This window comes from Rattus norvegicus, chromosome 10 (genome assembly GCF_021556685.1).
Source record: "Rattus norvegicus strain SHRSP/BbbUtx chromosome 10, alternate assembly SHRSP_T2T, whole genome shotgun sequence".
Lineage (NCBI taxonomy): Eukaryota > Metazoa > Chordata > Mammalia > Rodentia > Muridae > Rattus > Rattus norvegicus.
Window position 1 is genome coordinate 34,536,349 of NC_141543.1, and position 20,975 is coordinate 34,557,323.

The window sequence follows — 20,975 nt, forward strand, 5'->3', positions numbered from 1 at the left end:
CTCCAAATTCATTTCCATAGAGACCCACCAGATACTTACATAGTTAAGGCCGATTCCATGACTTAAGCCTCCTTAAGACACCTGGTCTCTTCTTAGCAGTAGAACTGAGGGGTTTTAATTGATTCATTAGTACTTGGGTTACTTCACTAGGGGGGTTTAATCACCAAGTAGCTCGAGAAAAATGCACTCATTTTGCAAGTGAGCAATGCTGTGCAGATGTTTAGGAAGACTCTCAGACTTGCCTCTGTTGCTGAGATAGCTCAGTGCTACTGGCCTCCTAAGCATCCCGTGTGATAACCCAGCAACTACTTACTAAGAGACAACAAGGCCTTTGTGCATTTGGGGGTTGGAATGAGTAGAGCAGGAAGATTGCAATAAGGAGCAAGGTTAAAGGGAATGATAATGAATGGACAGAACGGTATCTATGCAAATCCATGTCCTCCAAACAGTCAGAATAGAATGACGGCCCCTAGAGATGTAATTTAGTTAAGATGACTTTACACTGGATTTTCAATGGGCCCTAGCTTCAAGAATCCTCATAAGAATAGAGCAGGGCAAGCAAGCAGCCACAGACTAGACCACCAGGTAGAAACAGAGGCAGTGACTGCTGGGAGGTGTCTACTAGCCAAGGTACATTAAGGACTACTCACAACCGCCAGAAGCTAGGAGAGAGGAGTGAACAGATTTTTCCCTCAGAGCCTCCAGAAGGAACTAATCCTCATGACACCTTGACTGCAGACTTAGCCTCCAGATCTGCGACTGCGACAGAATACATTTCTGCTGTTTTAAGCGACCGAGTGTGTCATGATAGTCCTGGGAAACTAAAATAAGAAGCAACATGCACAGATGGCCTTGCACAGAACAGGTGCTCTGCTTCTGCTCTGAAGTAACCCCCAAGGAAGGAAGGAAGGAAGGTCCCTTTACATAGATAGGAAAGAATGTTACTTGGTTTTGTCTATTTGTTTGCTTGCTTATTTTGTTTTTGCTTTTTGCTGGGGAAAAAAACAACTGAAGAAAGGCAGGGTTTCTTTTGGATCACAGTCTGAGAAGTAATGCTACCCCGTGGCACAGGAGGCCCAGCATGGGAGCCCAAGGTGTTGGGCCACATTGTGTCTGCAGTCTGGAAGTAGAGAGAGATGAATTTTGGTGCCCGCTTGGTCTCCTCTTTCCCCCTCTTAATTGACTATGTCACTCGAGCTTAGTTTATGGTACACAGCCTAGTTTATGGTGGTGTTAACATAGGTCTTCTCGCCTTAGTTAAACCTACCAGGAAGTGCCCTTACAGACACACTTTGAGGTGTGTCTCCTAGGTGACTCTAAATCCAGTCTTCTGACAGTGCTGTTTGACCCTCACAGAAAGAATGAGAACTAGAGAGGTTAAGGCTTTTTTCCTACTCACAAAGCTGCAGTGTTGGGGCTGGGACCTGGGTTTATGTAACTGTACTGAACTGCAGAGCTGTGACTCCCTCTCTGATACCTTACTTTTCTTTTCCTGGGGGCTTCCTAGTGACAAGTGTTGTTCCCAAAGGCTTGTATATTGGCTCATTCAATTAGCATCTTTGTCTATTTTTGATCACAGATCTATCCCAAGAGCACAGAGTAATTTCTGGCACAAAATAATTACTTAATAAATATTTGATGAATAAATGCATCCTCCTACAAATTCCACGAGGTTAAGTCTGATCATTATATTCACTTGACGGAAGAGGAAATCAAGGTATGGAAATGATCTGTAACCAGCCCAGAGTCCTGAGCCTTTGTGTTAGATCACATGGTGTGACTGATTTCTCTCCCTAACACACCAAATGACAGTGGCACTTGTACAAACCCAGCTCCTTACAATCATCTGTTAATCTGCCTTTGCTTCACCATCTGCATCATCATTTCTGTTCACGCTATTGTTCAGTGCTGAGCACTGAGCTGTGTGTTCTTCAAACACAATTGCTCTAAGCTGGCGTGCCCCATGGACTACCTATTATAATTCTACCTTAATATATTGGGAATTGAATCATGGAGGATAAAGTCATGTGCTCAAGACCACAAGGCTGGTAAACAATAGTACTGGGTCAGTTCTTCTTCTGCTCATAGCCACTAAGTAGGTGGCCTCACTTAGCTGGTGTCTTCCCAGGGTAAACACTTGCAGAAGAGTAGAAACTGACAAAAATGGTTGACTCTGTAACTGCACTCTCTTCCAGGTGTGTGAATATGACTTTTCCTTCCCAGCTGTAGGCCTACAATATCTATGCATGCTTAGGTCATCATGAATAGATTCTCTTCTATCTTTTCTGGGATGCCTAAGGTGCATCCCAATCCTTCTTTTCACTTCCCAGCACCTGAAGCTATGGTTGGCCCTCATTTGCTTGTTTGTCAAGCAGAGAAAATGGGCTCAGAAACGGAAGAGGACTATGACTATCTGAGGGACACATCAATGAACTAGATAAATGCCGTGCCTCCCCCAGGAGACTTAATCCAATGTTTTCTCCTTGCTCCCAAGTGCTCTATCTTATTTACAGCCCCCAGCAATTGCTGGCTTCATGTCACGGAGAACTGTTTCCTGTTAAATCCCAAGAGTCACTCCCCCCTTGAGCTAAGGGTCCTTTAAGCTAAGGTTTTGAAATGGCATTGTGTTCTAACGGGAATTAACTTTACTCACATGATAATACAAGAGAGTTTTTGCTTTCTGAGAAAGGTTTCCAGAGAAGGGTGGACATTAATTGATAGAGATGGTGGCCCACCCTGCCCATGGGAAAGTCTGGCTTTGCTTAGAGTACCCTAAGGTCTCTTTGGTCTGAGTGTCCAAGTTTATTAAAACAACATAATGGGACCTGTAACACTTGCCAGTTTGTTAATGCAGGAAATGAATGATCCTCCTCCCAAGCCATTTTCCCATGTGACAAGCCCTAGCCTGCCTAAGTCCCAGTATCTTTCACATGAACTGTCACAGCACCATATTCCTGGTTGATAGGACTCAGAGTGGCAAAGAAGAGTTGCCTCATGGGAAGAGAAGGAAAGCGTCCATCTAGGGTCTCTCTTGGAACTTGTCACTTAAGTGGTCAAGTCAAAGTGACATGTTCTTAGATTTCATGCCATGGTGCAGAATGAGAGAAGGGAGAGGAGCCTGGGTAGGAGGGAGGAAGGAGACTTACTAGAGCCTTGATTCAGGGAAAGGCAGAGGCAGCAAGGTGATGTTGACTACCACATGGGCCTGCAGAGTTGTCATCACTCCAGAGGAAGATAAGGAGTTGGCAGATAGCCTGGGCCATCTTGACCCCAGGCATTCCTTCAATGGGAAGGTGTGCTACAGCTTTTAAAACCAGACCAAGTGATATGGTAAATCCAGAGATATATGGAAGGAGGCATCAGTAATGATGCTATATTGCATGACTTCATGATTCTAGAACCTTCCATATGCACCCTTTTATATATATATAGTGAATATTCAATCAAAATTTAATGAATGAATGAGTCTCATGGGAAGTGTAATATATTAGCATATTTTCCCCCTGTTAATAGCTTTGTGAAAACTTGTTTAAAATGAAAACGCACCTCTTATTAATCCAGTGGTGCTGAAACTTTAGTACATTAATTTCCGCACTTAATTCCCACAGTTAGCTGGAGAAAAGTGTGCTTGTGACCTTGAATATATTGTCAAGTGAACTATCTGTCTATCATCAGTTTCCTCATCTGTAAAGCAGAGATCAATGCAGCTCCTATCTCGAAAAGTCACGTGAAAGCAAAATGACACAATTCACACAAAGCACTTGACAGCTATTCATTGGAGACTGCCACCTCTACATCTCCTGTCCCTTTACTCCAAGAAGTCAAACTCACAATGGGGCCTTGGGATGCCCTGCTCAGGTGGACAGCTATGGTCCATGCTCCTGTTTCAGTCATCACCTTGGACCCTACAGTTTGCTGATGTTTCCCATTAAGATGGGAGTGGCTGGAATTGCTTCCAGCCTGACAACCTTGGCTTATAGTACTGCTTTGGAAAGCATTGTAGTTTTCCCCTCTTCAATGTTAGTTGTTCTTGGGAAAGCCATCCGAAGCCCCATGTGCTGTGATGGACTAAAGAAGCTGAAGGCAGGTGAGAGGCAAGCTGCTGAAATATTGCTAATGGCCCCTGATATCTCCACACTCTTCTGAACTGCATCTCAGAAGAGCATAGGGGGCTACCCACACTCCATGATTCCTGCTGCTTACCCTGCCCACCTCGCTTGACCCGAGGTTTGAGTCTTAGCCCTTCTAACACCATCTTTCTTCTTCTACTGGTCTATGCTGTTAATGTCTGGGTTAACCTTGCAGGAAAACTGGAATCTGAAGATATCAGAAGGGGAAGAAGGAAGAGGAAGAGAAAGAGAGGAAGGAGTGGAAGCAGAGGAAAGGGGTACAGGAGGTAAGAAGAGGGGAAGAGAAGAAGAAAAATAAGAAAGAATAACTGCAAAGGGAAGTGAGATTTAGGAACATGGGAGTGGGGGGTGTTCAGCTATGGAAAAGGACTGTGATCCAGGGACATTAGCATGAGTGCAGGCAGAAGGCCAGCTTCTAGGCTGAATCCAGTCAAACATTAACCAAACTCTGGTCTTCTGCAAGAAGAGCAGAATCTCTTAACTACTGAGACATCTCTCTAGACTGGCTTTTCAGATATAAGGAATGGCTTCAAAAGACAGCGTTCCTTGCTTGAAAGATCTGGTCTGAGTGCAAAATTTTCTCCTGGCAACAATGGTGGGAGCTGAATAGCAGCTACCCGAGTATAGCTGCTCAAGAGGAGGCCCACGCCACTTCCGATTACCACAGTGCTCACCATTGTCCATGTCATTAACTTAAGTCCTCTCTCCAGCCCCTAAAGGCACCTGAACTTGGAAGCCTTCATTTATATTTTTAGAATTGGCACACCATTTTCCCCCTGATAACCCCAATATAAAGGCAATAATTGGGAGCTGCGTTTGAAGGAAGTCAAGAAGGGGGAAAGGAGAAATAGAGATGAAAAAGGAGAGAAAAATTTAAAAATGCGAAGGGTGGAGTTGGAGGCAAGAGTCTAGGGTACCTACCAGGAAAGGAACCCCAGAGACAGGACCTATAATCATCAGGTAGCTCAGAGGGGTGGGTGGAGTTGGTGGTAAGAGTCTAGGGTCTCTAGTTTTGGAAAAGAGCCAGAGGCAGGCTGTGGGCATGGATAGAGTGGGAAGCTTAGACCTAAGGTCCTACCTGGAATAAGGAAGGGAAAAACCTGGGGCAACGGTGCAGAGAGGTAAACAGGTGGCAGAAGCAGGAGGAAGTGTAATCCTTGTGGGTCAGTAACTTTCTTCATCAGTACAGGGTTATCCCAAATAATGAATTTTCCAAGGGACTCCTCTGAGCATAATCAGAGGGAGATCCTTAAATAAATAAATTAGTCAACAGCACTGTACTGTTTCTATTAGTTTTCTTGGATGATTAATTTAATGTTATTGAGGCTAGAATTTCTGGCACACAACCAACATCATTGCTGCCTTCTTCTGGCTTATATTAATTTCACAAAACAAGGTTCTTGGTACGCCTCTGTTAAGGTTGGTGGGCTTGTGTGGGAGAGGTGGGAGGGGGAGAATGTGAAGGTTTTTATTGTGCATTGCTTCATTAAAGGATGAGTCAATCTTAACCATTTAAATAGTTTTCATCTCCCTGACAACCAGAAGTTTGCCAATAATGAAGATTGTTTTCTGTGAAGATTCTCAAACTGTATGCTACTTCTAGAAGAGAGAGATTTTTCCTGCTAAGGGGCTTACAGACTCCCTGTTCATTTGGTTGAGTCTAGCAGGCATAACTCTCTAAGCAGCTCTTTCTAACCCAGTCAAATTGGTCTGGAGAACACACTCTCCATTCAGTAAATAACATGAGCCCTTAATGTGTGGCAGAAGAAGAGAAACCATGCCTTTGGGGAAGCCCTGGGCCTAGATGTCAGAGATGAGCATTAAATAAGACCACAGGGGTCCACTGTAGCTCCCGACTGTGGTAGATATCCTAAAGGAACTTAAATCAAACCATGTAAGGTCACATAAAGTAGAGAGGACTCTTTCAGAAGTATTCTTCCTAAGGACTGAACCTGCTCTTGAGCTGTGACAAAGAATTGTTCCACAGATAAGGGAGGCAAGGAAGTGTTCCCTCAGAAGGAGTGGGAATCGTAAAGTTTGCAAGCAAGCAGGACCTTGCTCTGGGCGTGGCACCAAAGGGGGCAGGATTGATGGACTTGCTGGAACCAGTAAATGATCAATTATGAAATATTTTAAGGGAAATGCAGCTTTGCTCCTTTTAAGTAGCAATGTTAATTGGAAGAAGGTTAATAAATATCTGTAGGGAGAAAGCCCTAGGGAATGTATTTTGATGAATAGAGAACACTTGTAATTATCATAACAGGATTGTCTGTAAATAAATGCTTCTAAAAATGCCCAAATTGACATTTTAAAAACAGTTTGTTCTCTTAGTCAGCTTAGAGACACTCTCTCCAAAATGCTAGGACCTTCTGTATGCGTTCTTAGCCTTCATCCCCCCCCCCCAAACCCCGTTCCCTCATTAAAGTCCTGAAAACTCTTAGGCGTTTAGAATTCTCCAAGTCAGTAACAGCCACATTTTTATCTAAATTATTACAAAATTTTAATGTCTGGATTTGGGAGTGTGGAGTGACTTTATGCTGGTTAGTTCGTTCGTTCATTCATTCATTCATTCATTGTCAACTTAACAGGAAGTAGAGTCATTGGGAAGGGGAAATCTCGATTGAGAAAATGACTATCATATTGGCCTAAAGGCAAGTCTATGGGGTCATTTTCTTAATTAGGAATTGTTGTAAAAAAGCTTAGCTCACTGTGAATGATGCTACCAACAGGCAAATGGTCCTTGAATATATAAGAAATTAGGCTAAGCAGGTCATGGGGAGCAAGCCAGTAAGCAGCATTCCTTCATGGCCTCTGCTTCAGTTCCTGCCTCCAGCTTCCTGCCTTCAATTCCTAACCCAACTTTCCTTCATTGTGGACTGTTATCTTGGGAAGTGAAAGAAACCCTTTCCTCTCCTGGTTGATTTTAGTCACAATATTTACCATAGCAATAGGAACCTAATCAGGACAAGGGTATTCTTAGAATGATACTAGTTGATAATTATTGTATTAATTATAATAATGACAGAAGTGTGTGATTTATCTCCATTTTGCATAAGAAGAAAATGAGGATAAAGATGGTCATGTAACTTGGCCAAGTTTATAGGGCAAGTGAATGGGGTGAGTAAAGATTAAAGCCCAGGCTTTCTGGGCTGTCTACGTCTATCTGTAGTAAGAATGGTATAAGAAGGTAGGCAGCCTGATTGTAGCCTCTACTCCACTGTTAGTTAAACTTGGGCTTATCATCCCATGGCTTGATTTCATTGGTACCTACTTAGTCATTTCTCCTAAGTATTGTCAAGTGCTCTGGGTGCTGCTGGTAGCATGGAAATGAGAAGCAGAAGCTAGCTTCAAGGAGATTACCATCACAAGGAAAGGCATCATTAAATGATCCCACAAATAAATGTAGAATTCCAAGAGAAGCTGGTATCTTATTATGCAGTGGGCCTGCCCAGAGAAAAAAACCCTGGACGTGTTTTTGATTTTTCTGAGCCACGCCTGAGTGTTGAGTAGTGCTAGCTACTGGAGAATAATTATTTGTAAGATTGGAGATGTTGGAGAAGCAAATCCCCCTGTGTATAACCCCTTGGTGGGTAGAGAACTTAACCCTGAAATAAGATCTCACTGCGTGGGGTGACAGGCGCTAGGAAATATAACAGGATAACCAGAAGGTGAGTCAGGTCAGCCATGCTAGGGTTTGAAGCTCTTCCCAGGCTCCCAACAGACTTATCAGTGTCCAGATTTCAAGATTGCCTTTGCTTCCCTCCTGCATTTCTCTTTCTGGAATTCTCTCTCAACCTAATTCTTTGTTTCAAAGGAAGAAAGTCTTGCTTAAGTGTATACCATGGTTAAAGGGCTTATCATGATGTCTTGTTGGTTAGCTCATGATGACCATCTGTACCTGAAGCTCTAACACACGGTTTGTGTCCCTTGGAAGCTGCTGCCTTCCAGGAAAGTAGCTTATTCTCTTCCCAAACAAGAAAGCCCTAACATCCTTGCTTTGGCAAAGGAGTCAGAACTGCCAGGAAGGCCCAGTGGCTGAGGCCTTGAATGCTGGAAAGGAAATTAGTCTCAGCAAAAGCACAGAGCGGTCAGACCCTTCCACTCTCTGCCTGGGATGCTAATCTGGCTGATGACAGTGGTTGATAGACAAAAGGTCACCAAGACACTTTGCATTGTATGTCCCCACCCCCTCATTTTATTCCTGGTAATGTGACAAATTGGGGAGGTGCGATCTGCTGAGCCTCTGCCTTTACCAGATGCACTTCTCTTTTTGGAGGAATATTGTCTCCTGGTGTCTCTGAGGAAATAAAGATGATGAATAGAGAGATATCTTATACTTTATTAGCATGGACAGGCTGATAGGTCACAATACTTATTAATACAGGGATGTTTGCTTTCTTTTAATTTTTATCAATTCAGGGTTTGCTGTTCTAAAGGAAGAGTGGAATCTGGGCAATCTTGTTCTCTTTGAGGAGTAGGAGGGAAAGAGATGGTAAACTGTTGGTTAAGCATCCCATAATAATTAATAGCTGTACTTCAAATGTCAGGACCCGCAGAGGGAAGCTGAGAAAACTCCATAATTTTAGTCTGAGTTAACAAAACATCCCCCTTGATACAGAGAAGAGGGTATGTCCAATGTAAGTGCGCATGTGCGCACACAAACACACACACACACACACACACACACACACACACACACACACACCACAAAGGAAGTGGACCTGTCTCAGAAATTTTGTAACTAAGGATGAGGCAGCCAATGCCTTAGCTATTTTTCTAGTTCTATGATAAAATGCCACAACAAAAGCAGTTTCAGGAGAGAAGGGTTGGCTCATATTGCTGGGGTACACTTCATCATGGACTGAAAGAAGCAGGAACTGGAAGCAGCTGGCCACATTGCAACCTTAGACAGGAAGAAGAGAGCAATGGGTGTTTGTGCCTTTTTCATTTTTCCATAATCCAGGATTCTAGCTCAGGGAATCACTCATCCATGTATAAATGGTCTGGCCACCCCACTTACTTTAATAGAGAGAATTCACACAGACATGCTCAGACGATCTTTTCATTCAGGGTAATTCTGGACCTCCTCCTGGGATTAACCTCCACAGGCAAGAATGCTTTTGTTCCAGTCCTGGGATTATTCAACATTTTCCCAGAGCAACCAGGTTCTTTTTCTTGCCTCAAAAGGACAGAATAGACAGATGCCCACATTTTGAAAATCTTTGAAGCAAATGTTAAGTGCTTCAATTCCATTTATGCTCTGACTCATGAACAGGGTCTTTAATATTTGATCCTGCTTCTGTGAATCTTGAACTTCGGGTAAACCACATCACCTTTTCCTCTGACACTCATCTTCAACATCAAGGGCTGTAGCCCTGTATAATTCAAAATGGTTAAATTTAAATGTAAAAATTTTAGAATATTAGATTGACTATATGAACAAACCCAACACATCTCCCAATACACTTGAAGGCAACAGTGTATATGTGGAATGGTGGTGCAAAGAAAGGGTTTGACTATTTCTTTTTAAATGATTTGGAAAGGGTCTGGAGAGGTAGGTCAGAAGTTAAGTCACTTATTGCTATTGCAGAAGACTTGTGCTTCATTCTAAGCACCTACAAAGTGGCTCTCAACCATCTGTTACTCCAGTTCCAGGGCATCTGATGCTTTAAGAGTAAATAGCTTAGAATTCTTTGTAATGAATAGACTGAACAAAGGGATAATTCCCTCCCTTCCTCCCTCCCTCCCTCCCTCCCTTCCTTTTTCTTCCTTCCTTCCTTTCTTCCTCTCCTTTTCCTGAATGTGTGTGTTCTCACTCTGTTTTAAATACTCTATTTCTATAGCATGCAATTCACACATCTGCATCATTCAACTGGGTGTGGATGTGTGTTATACAAACTAGGAAAATCACTTGTACTCCCTGGAGATCTCAGCATCTCCTTTGGGTCTTCAGACTTCTGGGACTCTCCAAGTCCATTTGCTGCAGCAAAAAAACCTCTGGAAACTTCTGGAAGAGAGCCAAATGTTATTAGACTGCTCTTCCAATGGCCATCTGGTCAACCTTAGCCTGTGTGCCTTGCCATGAGTTATATACATCCTACTGCTCATGAGAAAATGGTCAAGAAATACGCACAAATTTGAAGCAAAACTACTGGAGATATGCTACACTACTATATGTTAGAGCAGACAATAACATTGCCCAATAATAAATGAGGGGAAATTAAAAGTTTCTTAAATATGCCAATTAGGAAAGTACCTCGCCTTCTCTCATGGAAGTAAGCCTCCACTGTGAATAAAAGATGGGGTTCTCCACACTAATGTTCTAAACCTATTAAGCTTGATCAAAATCCCTGTGTCTAAGCATGCTGCCAGCTGAACCAGAACAGGACCAATATTTCATTTGGTTTAAATCCATGTTTTCCCCCCTCCTTCACAGAATTACCTAAGTGATTTGGTAGCCAGCATTTCTTACTTAGAGAGTTTTCAGGTGTTTGTGTGTGTGTGTGTGTGTGTGTGTGTGTGTGTGTGTGTGTGTGTGTACAGAAAATAGTTTCTATTACTAAATGAAATATATTTGTAAAGTTCCCTCACGTTGTTGATATATGATAAAATACTATTTTGTGGAGTTAAAGATTGCTTTTATTTTTTTCATTTTCAAATTAGGAAAAACCAACACAGCTGTGAGGGCTTTTACATACAACAACCCAAGTTCCTGTTCAACCAGTTCCCAGATAACAGAAAAACCAAATGAGTGTGGAACAGTTTATCATTTTTTTTTTGAAACAAGATACATTTTTCCCATGTTCAGATCTGAAAATACTCGGCTGTAATTTAATCTACCTTTATTAGATTACCCAGTTATGTTCAGAAAATTGTGGAAAGCATCTAAAATTAAGATGTAAGGTCAGAGAAGTGGGCTGGACGTGACAGTTCCTCCTGCTCTTCTCCCCTCATATGGATTCTCAGCAGAGACACTGTGGGCGAAGTCCTTGGCTCACTAGAGACTGAAGGACTTAGCGTCCCCCAGAAGTTCCCCCTGGGAGCTCTGCTTCCACCTTTTTCATTTTAACTTCAGCATAACCTCAGGGCTCATATGCAGAGGAGGTCAAAATGGCTAGGTTGTCCAGTTGTCCTCTACTGATTAAATAACAACAACATCACCATCAAGAACAACAATATAAAGCTTTAATGTCAAGCGTGTTGGTGTGCATTTATAATCCCAGCTATTCTGGAGGCTGAGGCAGGAGGATGACCAGCCTGAGTTACACAGTGAATTTAACTAGACTTTCGGAATTTACATTGCTACATATGAGGACTGCCCCCCCCAAGCCATAACATAATTTATAGTAACAGAAATAAAACAAAATGAAATTATAGTCCATGTAGCAGTTACTCATGTTGGGTCATAAATGCAAGAATATAGCATGCAGCATCCCTCTCTTTTTAAATGTAAAACTTCATTGGCTTGAGAATGTCAAATCAATAGGTAGTTCACCCTCAGTTGTTATAGGGTCTGTCATCTCCCCAGAATTCTTTGTCAATCAAGGAGTCAGTGGTACCATCCAAAGGGTAGGAAGAAGACTTTAAACTCCAGGCTAATGCATTGGCCAGTCATGTGCCCATGGTTTGGAGCTCAGTAGTTAAGATAGGTAATGAGTTCTATTTTAAGGTTCATCTGGGGAAAGGTAATTTTTTCTTTTATTTAAAAAATATTTTGTTTGTTTATTTTATGTAAACATCTACATGTGTGCCTGTGTGCGTATGCACACAGGCATTTTTGAGGGCTCACCTGTGGAAGTCAGAGGCCAATTTGTGGAAGTTGATTCTCTTCCCACCATGTGAGATCCTTGAACTTGGGTCTTCAAACACCTTTAGCTATAGAGCCATCTCACTGGGCTGATGATGATGATGGTGATGGTGATGATGATGATGATGATGATGATGATGTCATATGATGATGATTGTTAATCCGTGACCGAGCTGCAATGCACTTAACAGCTGTGTTAGAAGATGATCTCCTCATCTGAGTGACTAACAATTTTCAATCTTTGTGAACTCTCCTTTTTTTCTCCTCTGGTTAACTTCAAAACCATGCATTTACTTTCAGTTGACCTTAACAGTAGTGTCCTCCTTGGGATTTCATAAACAGTAGGGAACATTGCTGTTTTCAGGTAATTTCTATTTTCTTCCATTTGTGAAGAAAACAGTGCCCATGGAGGCAGTTCCTTCTGAGTCTTTGCTGACAGTGGCAGAAGAACCCAGCCTGGAGGTTGGCAGGAGAATTATTGATAGTGAATGTTCTCTGCCTCTCTGCACTCTATGTCCAAAGGCTGAGTCTTCTTCCTCCATCCATTCAGTTTGAGTCTTGTCTTGTGACTTGCTCTGGCCAATGGGATGATAATGGGCAAGACTTTGACTGAACTTGGACTTAAAAAAGTGCAAAGTGTTTGTGCGTTTGACTGTGTCCGTGGAACCTCTACTATTGCTGTTACTACGGGTCTAAATGAAGCATACCTTCACCAATTCACAGAGCCAGAACCAACCTGAAGACACATGATGAAGAAGTAGCTGTTGATGAATAAATATGACCCTGGGTTTTGTAATGAGTTGTTTTCCTAAAATAACTAAGTTATTTTAAGACAGAGATAAAAAGAGAAGTTCATTTGGAAGCACTCAGTACTCATCTTTGATATGAAAACAGTAATTGTATTAAAAATCATAACACACAAAGCTGTGTAATTAAGGCTTCCTGCCTATTTCTGTGTGTATTTATTACTTGTTACTATAACAAAACAGTAGGCAAAAGCAACTTAAGAAAAGAAGGGCTTACCTCCACATCAAACCAGACACACTCAAACTAATAGAAGAAAAACTAGGGAAGCATCTGGAACACATGGGCACTGGAAAAAATTTCCTGAACAAAACACCAATGGCTTATGCTCTAAGATCAAGAATCGACAAATGGGATCTCATAAAACTGCAAAGCTTCTGTAAAGCAAAGGACACTGTGGTTAGGACAAAACGGCAACCAACAGATTGGGAAAAGATCTTTACCAATCCTACAACAGATAGAGGCCTTATATCCAAAATATACAAAGAACTCAAGAAGTTAGACCGCAGGGAAACAAATAACCCTATTAAAAAATGGGGTTCAGAGCTGAAAAAAGAATTCACAGCTGAGGAATGCCGAATGGCTGAGAAACACCTAAAGAAATGTTCAACATCTTTAGTCATAAGGGAAATGCAAATCAAAACAACCCTGAGATTTCACCTCACACCAGTGAGAATGGCTAAGATCAAAAACTCAGGTGACAGCAGATGCTGGCGAGGATGTGGAGAAAGAGGAACACTCCTCCATTGTTGGTGGGATTGCAGACTGGTAAAACCATTCTGGAAATCAGTCTGGAGGTTCCTCAGAAAATTGGACATTGAACTGCCTGAGGATCCAGCTATACCTCTCTTGGGCATATACCCAAAAGATGCCTCAACATATAAAAGAGACACGTGCTCCACTATGTTCATCGCAGCCTTATTTATAATAGCCAGAAAATGGAAAGAACCCAGATGCCCTTCAACAGAGGAATGGATACAGAAAATGTGGTACATCTACACAATGGAATATTACTCAGCTATCAAAAACAACGAGTTTATGAAATTCGTAGGCAAATGGTTGGAACTGGAAAATATCATCCTGAGTGAGCTAACCCAATCACAGAAAGACATACATGGTATGCACTCATTGATAAGTGGCTATTAGCCCAAATGCTTGAATTACCCTAGATCCCTAGAACAAAGGAAACTCAAGACGGATGATCAAAATGTGAATGCTTCACTCCTTCTTTAAATGAGGAAAAAGAATACCCTTGGCAGGGAAGGGAGAGGCAAAGATTAAAACAGAGACTGAAGGAACACCCATTCAGAGCCTGCCCCACATGTGGCCCATACATATACAGCCACCCAATTAGACAAGATGGATGAAGCAAAGAAGTGCAGACCGACAGGAGCTGGATGTAGATCGCTCCTGAGAGACACAGCCAGAATACAGCAAATACAGAGGCGAATGCCAGCAGCAAACCACTGAACTGAGAATAGAACCCCCGTTGAAGGAATCAGAGAAAGAACTGGAAGAGCTTGAAGGGGCTCGAGACCCCAAAAGTACAACAATGCCAAGCAACCAGAGCTTCCAGGGACTAAGCCACTACCTAAAGACTATATATGGACTGACCCTGGACTCTGACCCCATAGGTAGCAATGAATATCCTAGTAAGAGCACCAGTGGAAGGGGAAGCCCTGGGTCCTGCTAAGACTGAACCCCCAGTGAACTAGACTATGGGGGGAGGGCGGCAATGGGGGGGGAGGGTTGGGAGGGGAACACCCATAAGGAAGGGGAGAGGGGAGGAGGATGTTTGCCCGGAAACCGGGAAAGGGAATAACACTTGAAATGTATATAAGAAATACTCAAGTTAATAAAAAAAAAAGAAAGAAAAGAAGGGCTTATTTTGTCCCACAATTCAAGGGTACATCATGGCAGGGAGGGTCTGTCAGCAAGAGTGGCACAACCTGTGGAAACAGGTATATAGGGCAGTTGGTCAAATTGAATCTGCAACCAGGAAGCAGAGAAAAGACTACTAGTTCTAAACTGACTTCTTCATTCTTTGTCCTCTTGATAGGCAGTCCATAGGTTAATGCCATCCACAGCCAGAGAGTATCTTTCTTCCTTACTTTTAGTTCTCTAGAAAGACAATCCTGTGATTGGGAGACATGCCTCAAGATGTGTCTCCTAGGTGATTCCAAATCCAGTCAAGATTGCAAGGAAGATGAATCTTAATATCGGAATCTGATATCATCTTATAAGTTATTTATTCTTTTTAAAAGCTAATGTTAATTTAATGCCTTGGAGTTCACAAAGTGTTCTCCTATCCATTAACTTCTTCAATTTGTTTTACCGTTCAGGGCTGAGGTGAGATTGGTGTCATTAACCCTGTCTGATGGGGGAAGATCTACAGTAATAAGTCCGTTTTGAGATCCAGGTTGAACCTGGAACTGTAATCAAGTCTCTGTATTCTCCTTACAACGTCCTAGCAAACCCTAGTGCATTCCGCATGGGATCAGACTCCATAGTTACCTGAAAATATATAGGGAAGAAGAGCAAACTTCTGTACTAGAGTTGTAGGTATACAGACAAAGCTACTAGAAGTTTTGTCCACCTATTTCTGGTCATGCTTCCCAAAGAGTTGGCAATAGAGTAATTGTGAGTAGGGTGGTTGTCACAGTTAGCTTTAGTTGTCAACTTTACAGAAGCCCCGTGTCACGTTGGAAGAGGGAACTTAGGTTGAAGAATTATATCCATCAGATTGACATGCTAGAATAACTGTGGGATAATTTTTGGATTGCTAATTGATGTCAGCCCAGTCCACTGTGGGTGGTACCTGCCCTAGGTAGGCAGGTCCAGGCTGTACAAGCAAGGTAGCTGAGTGATGAGTCTGGGAGCAAGCCAATAAGCAGTATTTCTCCACAGGTTTTTGCTTCGAGCCTCTGCCTTGAGCTCCTACTCTGGTTTCCTTTGAAAAGGGACTTGTAAGCTAAAATAAACCCTTTCCTCCACAAGTTGCTTCTGGTCAGTATTTTATTACAGTCACAGAAAATAAACTGGGACAGAGATGGAAGTAGGGAAGAGAAACTAGAAGCTATTTGAAATATGTTCCAGAAATTCTCACTTAAACATGTTAAATGTCTTTCCTGTGAGTATTTGTGTGCATCTGGAGGGCTTTTGTGAAGGACCTCCTGTGTAAGCATTAAGGTATACTCTCTCTCTTCACTAACTTAGAACTTTATTGATATTAGAACGTTTTAAGATCAGGTCGTCTTGTAGGATGCAGGTTCCATGACACTCACTGTGGGCACCACTCTGATTCTTGCCTTTGTTATCTTCCTTTTGTGATACCCAGAGCTGTTCCTAGAGCAGGCACCCTCTGGGCTCTTTGAGGATTCATTAATTAGTCAGTTATAATTCTAAGAATCTTAACATAAGGGGATGATAACCCAATATATTTCTTAAGTTCTTTGCAATCCTCCCCAAGAAACCAAACCTCACTTTAGTTAATCTGGTGATGGTATGAAAACTTATTGGGTTAAGTAAGTTATTGAGCAATTAGGATTTGATAAAAATAAGGAACATGGACAGTTTGACTTCAGCCTAGAGGGTTGCTGGAAATGCCACTCAGTGCACACACAAACATCCCTGTCTGCATTTTTCTACTGAGGTCACAGCTTCCTGAAAGGCTGAATCTGATTTCCTTGGCTTGGGTCAGATGTCTCTGCTCCAGAAGCATTTAGTACAGAGACAGGACAGAAGGTGCCATGGAGACAACCCCTGTGATCTGGGCAGCTATCCCAATTCTTGTCTCCTGCATCTGGCCTGAACAAAAGTCACATCTTTGTGGAGAAAGGGAAGAAGTTGGCTTGAAGATGGTACATACCATAGAAACCACCCTTGAATGACTTAGTTTTCCTGCAGGGTTTGAAGATGGTGATGTTCTTTCTTTGATCACTAAAACTTGAATTTTGAACACTTAGGTTTGCACTTGACCTGGACAAGTATGTTTCTAATTAGAGAATCTTCTGAGACACACAAGCAGTCGCCTGTGGGCTAGTGGGGTATTAAGTGGAGTCCTTTGTGCTTCCCTAGTTCTCTCTAGCTCTCTCCTCTTTTTGCTAAATGCACAGTTCATTGTATATACGATACAACTCTATTGTGTACAGAGGTAGAGTGACAGCCTGAGAAAATACCAATGCCTTCCTTGTAAATTACTCACAAATGGATGACATCATCAGGATGGTATCACGAAGGGAAAGGGACATTCGAAAGCCATGTTTTTATTCATGAATTCAAAGACAATCCAAACTTTTACTTTTTAGAGCATGAGTCAAAAACTGAGATTTTTCTTCTGCTTTTTGAAATTTCAAATTCAGAAACAAATGAGGCAGTTAAAAAAAAATGAGCCCCCAAGGACAGCACCACCTACTACTATACAGCACTGTGGGGCTTTCTTCGAATATATTTTGCTTTTATTGCTTTGTTCTTGTTCCTTACTGTGAGTTACAAAATAGTGTGGGAAAATGGTTAATGCAGAATAAAAGTTAAAATTAAAGCAACTTTTTCCACTATGGTGCTGTCTCCTTCCCACCCACTGTCCCAGGAGGCCTGTTCAGCTGGGTTTTAGTAGCACAAAGGCTACCCGGTTCTGGACCTGTATTCATTTATCTAAATGGATTAATCTCCTAGCTAGCTGGACAGCATCGTATAGTGATATTACAACCGGAACTGGTATGTAATGGGAATACCTCCCTTAAGAGTGCTGGAAATTTAGGGGACATATGAAGGATTCACTTTAGCTCAAATAACTTCATGTCTGGAGGATTCAATGTTTTGGTCCAAATAATCTTCAAGGATGATAGCCACGATTGACAGACTGTGACATCAGACATGTCTTATGACACACACAGCGTCCCTGTTCCTCTCTGCCCACCTCAGGGATAACACCTAAATCTCTTCACTTTGTCTAAAAGACACCTCTACTCCAAAGAATGACTGGATTCTACTTCTTGTCGTTACCCAAGTTTTTGTTTATGTTACCTGGTACTGTGGGGGCCACTTTTATAGCCATTTTTCTGTTTGGTTAACAAGCATCTTTTCAGAAAACACATTAAAATCTCACTTTACGTGTAAGAATTTGAAATTCAGTCTTTACTCCTCTTTTTTTTCTTTTCTGCTACTTCTTTCTTCTCTTCTCTCTTTCTTTTCCTACTCATTCCTTTTCCTCCTTCTCCTCCTACCCATCAATCATCACCATCACCATCATCATCACCATCATCATCTTCATCATAATCCTCCTCCTCCTCCTCCTCATCATCATCATTGCTGTCATCATCGTCCTCATTGTCATTGTCATCATCATCATTATCTAGTGGCCAGAATGGAAGGATCATCCAGAATATGTGACTAACTGGGAAGACTGAATCAATGAGCTAAATCTGGCATATACAGTAATAACAGCATGCCAGGGTGAAAGCACTAAGTGATTTTCATTTAATCATCACATTGATGGTCTGAAGCAGGTAGTGAAACAAACTCCACTCTAGAGATGGGGAAGAAGTTATATTAGGGATGCTAAGAAAACTCCCATTGCTGAGTACTTGGTACCAGACCCTCTACAGGCATCTGTGCTCCGAGAGCAGAAATCAGTGACAAAAACTGAGAAAAGTCAAGAGAGCTTCAGACCGAAGTGATGATGAATAGGTCAAAGTGAAAAGCCTTCCATACATGCAAATATATGGGCTGGGTCACAACATCCAAGTCTCTGGGACATGAGAAGTTATTTCCCAGTCATGACTCTTCAGAAAACCATGGATAGATGACCCAGTGGCTGCTATCACTTGGAAACTTTTCTGTAAAGAGTAAGGTACTTTCTGCCTCTTCTCTCTACTCTCTGCCCTCCATGCTGTAAGTGTTTCTGGCAAGGTGCTCCCCAGTGTGACCCACAACCCATTGTTTTCATGGGGAAGTTGAAAATCCAGATTTAGGGTCCAATAAAACAACACAGCATCTCTATATCTGACCTTTTCCTCCACTTCTGGACAAACAAATGGATTTTACATCTTAAATTAAATTGTTCAGGGAATGTCCCTCTGAGGCGTAAGCCATGATGAATTTTTAAAGGTACCAAAGCCTCCAATAAAGGAATGAGCTTTCATGAGTCAGCAGTTTGGCAAGAATCAAGAGAAACCACAGTGGGGTTTAGGTAAGAGTACCTCTCCAAAGTGCTGAACAATACGGACAGATAAGATGTTGAGGGATCCCAGAACCCCAGACCTAATAGGGAAAATAAATGGAAACAATTAGGAAAATCGATATAACCAGAGAGGTCACGGATTGATAATTGTTGGATCTCTATGATATATATGTTGGGTGGTCATTATATTCTTCTGTGTCTTACTTCCTTGCAACTACACATATGACACTCTTCAAAGCTGTTCACATGTTATAAGGTGAATGAAGTCCCAGTAAAATTCAAAAGATATATATCATCCCATACAAATTATCTAACTACAATGAAATTAATTTAGAAAAAAATAACAATAAAATATAACATTCACTTACTCATGGCAATACGATATGGATGTTTCTACCCACTGCTAGTGTTCCAATACTGGATGTTCTAGACATGATTGATAAATTGCATAAATACATACATACATAAATTCAAATTGCACAGAAAGTAATAAGCTTTTCCTTATTCTCAGATGATGTGATCTTATATTCAGAAAACCTCCCAAGTCCACAAAATACTAACAGAGTTAATTAAAGAGTTAAGCAAATTTGGAAGGTTTAATCAGTACTTGAAACTCAGTTGTGTTTCACGATACAGCAATTACAATTTTGAAAATTTTAGTAATTAAAGTCTCTTTACAGAGCATGCAGAAGAAATAACTATTTGGTAAGAAATTTAAACAATGACATATAAAAGGTATGTCGAAATAGAAAATGTATTGCTGAACTGAAATTTAAGAGACTTAAAAAAGTGCCTATAATTCTTTTACAAAAAGGAAACACTATAAATATAGTCTAGTCTTCTATTCTGTAGAAAACTTCCTTACACTGGAAATATTACTGTGACCAAGGTTGTGGGTACCACTTAACCTCCAAGTTCTGTCCCTTTGACCTCTGTGGCTTATTGCTATTCTGTCTGCTCCTCTATATTGCCACTTGTCACTACCCTAGACCCAGCCATCACTGACATCAATTGTTCAAATAACCACACTGTGTCTATGTTTGGCTATCTTGTTTCTAGCCATTTCTAACCTTTCCTCTGTGTGAGAGTGATCTTTTCAGAATGCAAATCTGCCATTCTCGTGAGAAAGTAGCAAGACACAGAATGGGATCCATAACTTTTGTGTAAGAAGAAATGGGACCATATACACCCTACATGTATTTCTATGCTATTTATCTTCGTGGAGGAAAATTGTGCAGCCAAGCCAAGATCAATAAAAACAAACATTAATAAAAATATAAGAAAGAGCGCTGTGAAGGGCACAAGTTCGCAGCAAAATAAACCAGCTTCCCTGATGTTACTGAGAGAAATTTCATTTGGTTATGATATATAATATATGCAATGCTGGATTTGGTTTGCTAATGTTTTTGTGGAAGATTTTTATGCATATGTATGAGAGGTGTTTGTCAGTAGTCTTCTTGTGTGATGCCTTTGGCCTTAGCTTCAAACAATGAGTTAAGAAGTATCTTCTTACCCTACATTTTTCTGGAAGGCTCTGTAAATAATTGCTTTTGTTTGGTTGATATTTTTTAATGCTATAATTCATCAGTGGGACTACTGAAGATTTAGTTATGAATTCAGTCACTTTACTTGTTAGGGTTTCATACTGTTTGGGGGAAAGCTTCTAAAATACATTTCTTAGGTGTAATAAATTTTCTGCGTCATATAAATTGTTTGCATGCTGGCCTAAAGGTAGCTGAGGGATCCCCTTTACTTTTTAGAACTGATGGGTCCATCTTCTCATATCTGATTTTGATGACACACATTTTTTCTTCTTGGCTAGTCAAGAAGTCAATCCTTGACTACTCTAGTCAAGGATTTGAAGTTTTATTCATGCTTCCTAAGATTCCTCCAGTGACTGTGTGTGAGACTTTCACTGACTGTTGTTTCCAACACAAGTTAATCTCTCCTCTTCTATATTTTATGTACACATTTATAATTCCATTTATATTGCACCATATATGATTATTTTTGCTACAGTGTGAGATTCCCAAACTAGGACTTTACTTAATCA

The 20,975-nt window shown here is 41.3% G+C and overlaps 1 long non-coding RNA gene across 1 annotated transcript in view; it reads left to right on the forward strand.

Annotated features, from left to right (window-relative positions):
* LOC148002826 (uncharacterized) overlaps positions 1–20,975 on the forward strand; it is a 91,677-nt gene that overhangs the window by 38,572 nt on the left and 32,130 nt on the right. The window contains exon 2 of the long non-coding RNA XR_015631196.1: positions 4,306–4,396. This is a non-coding gene — a long non-coding RNA (uncharacterized LOC148002826). The remainder of the gene's footprint in view (positions 1–4,305; positions 4,397–20,975) is intronic.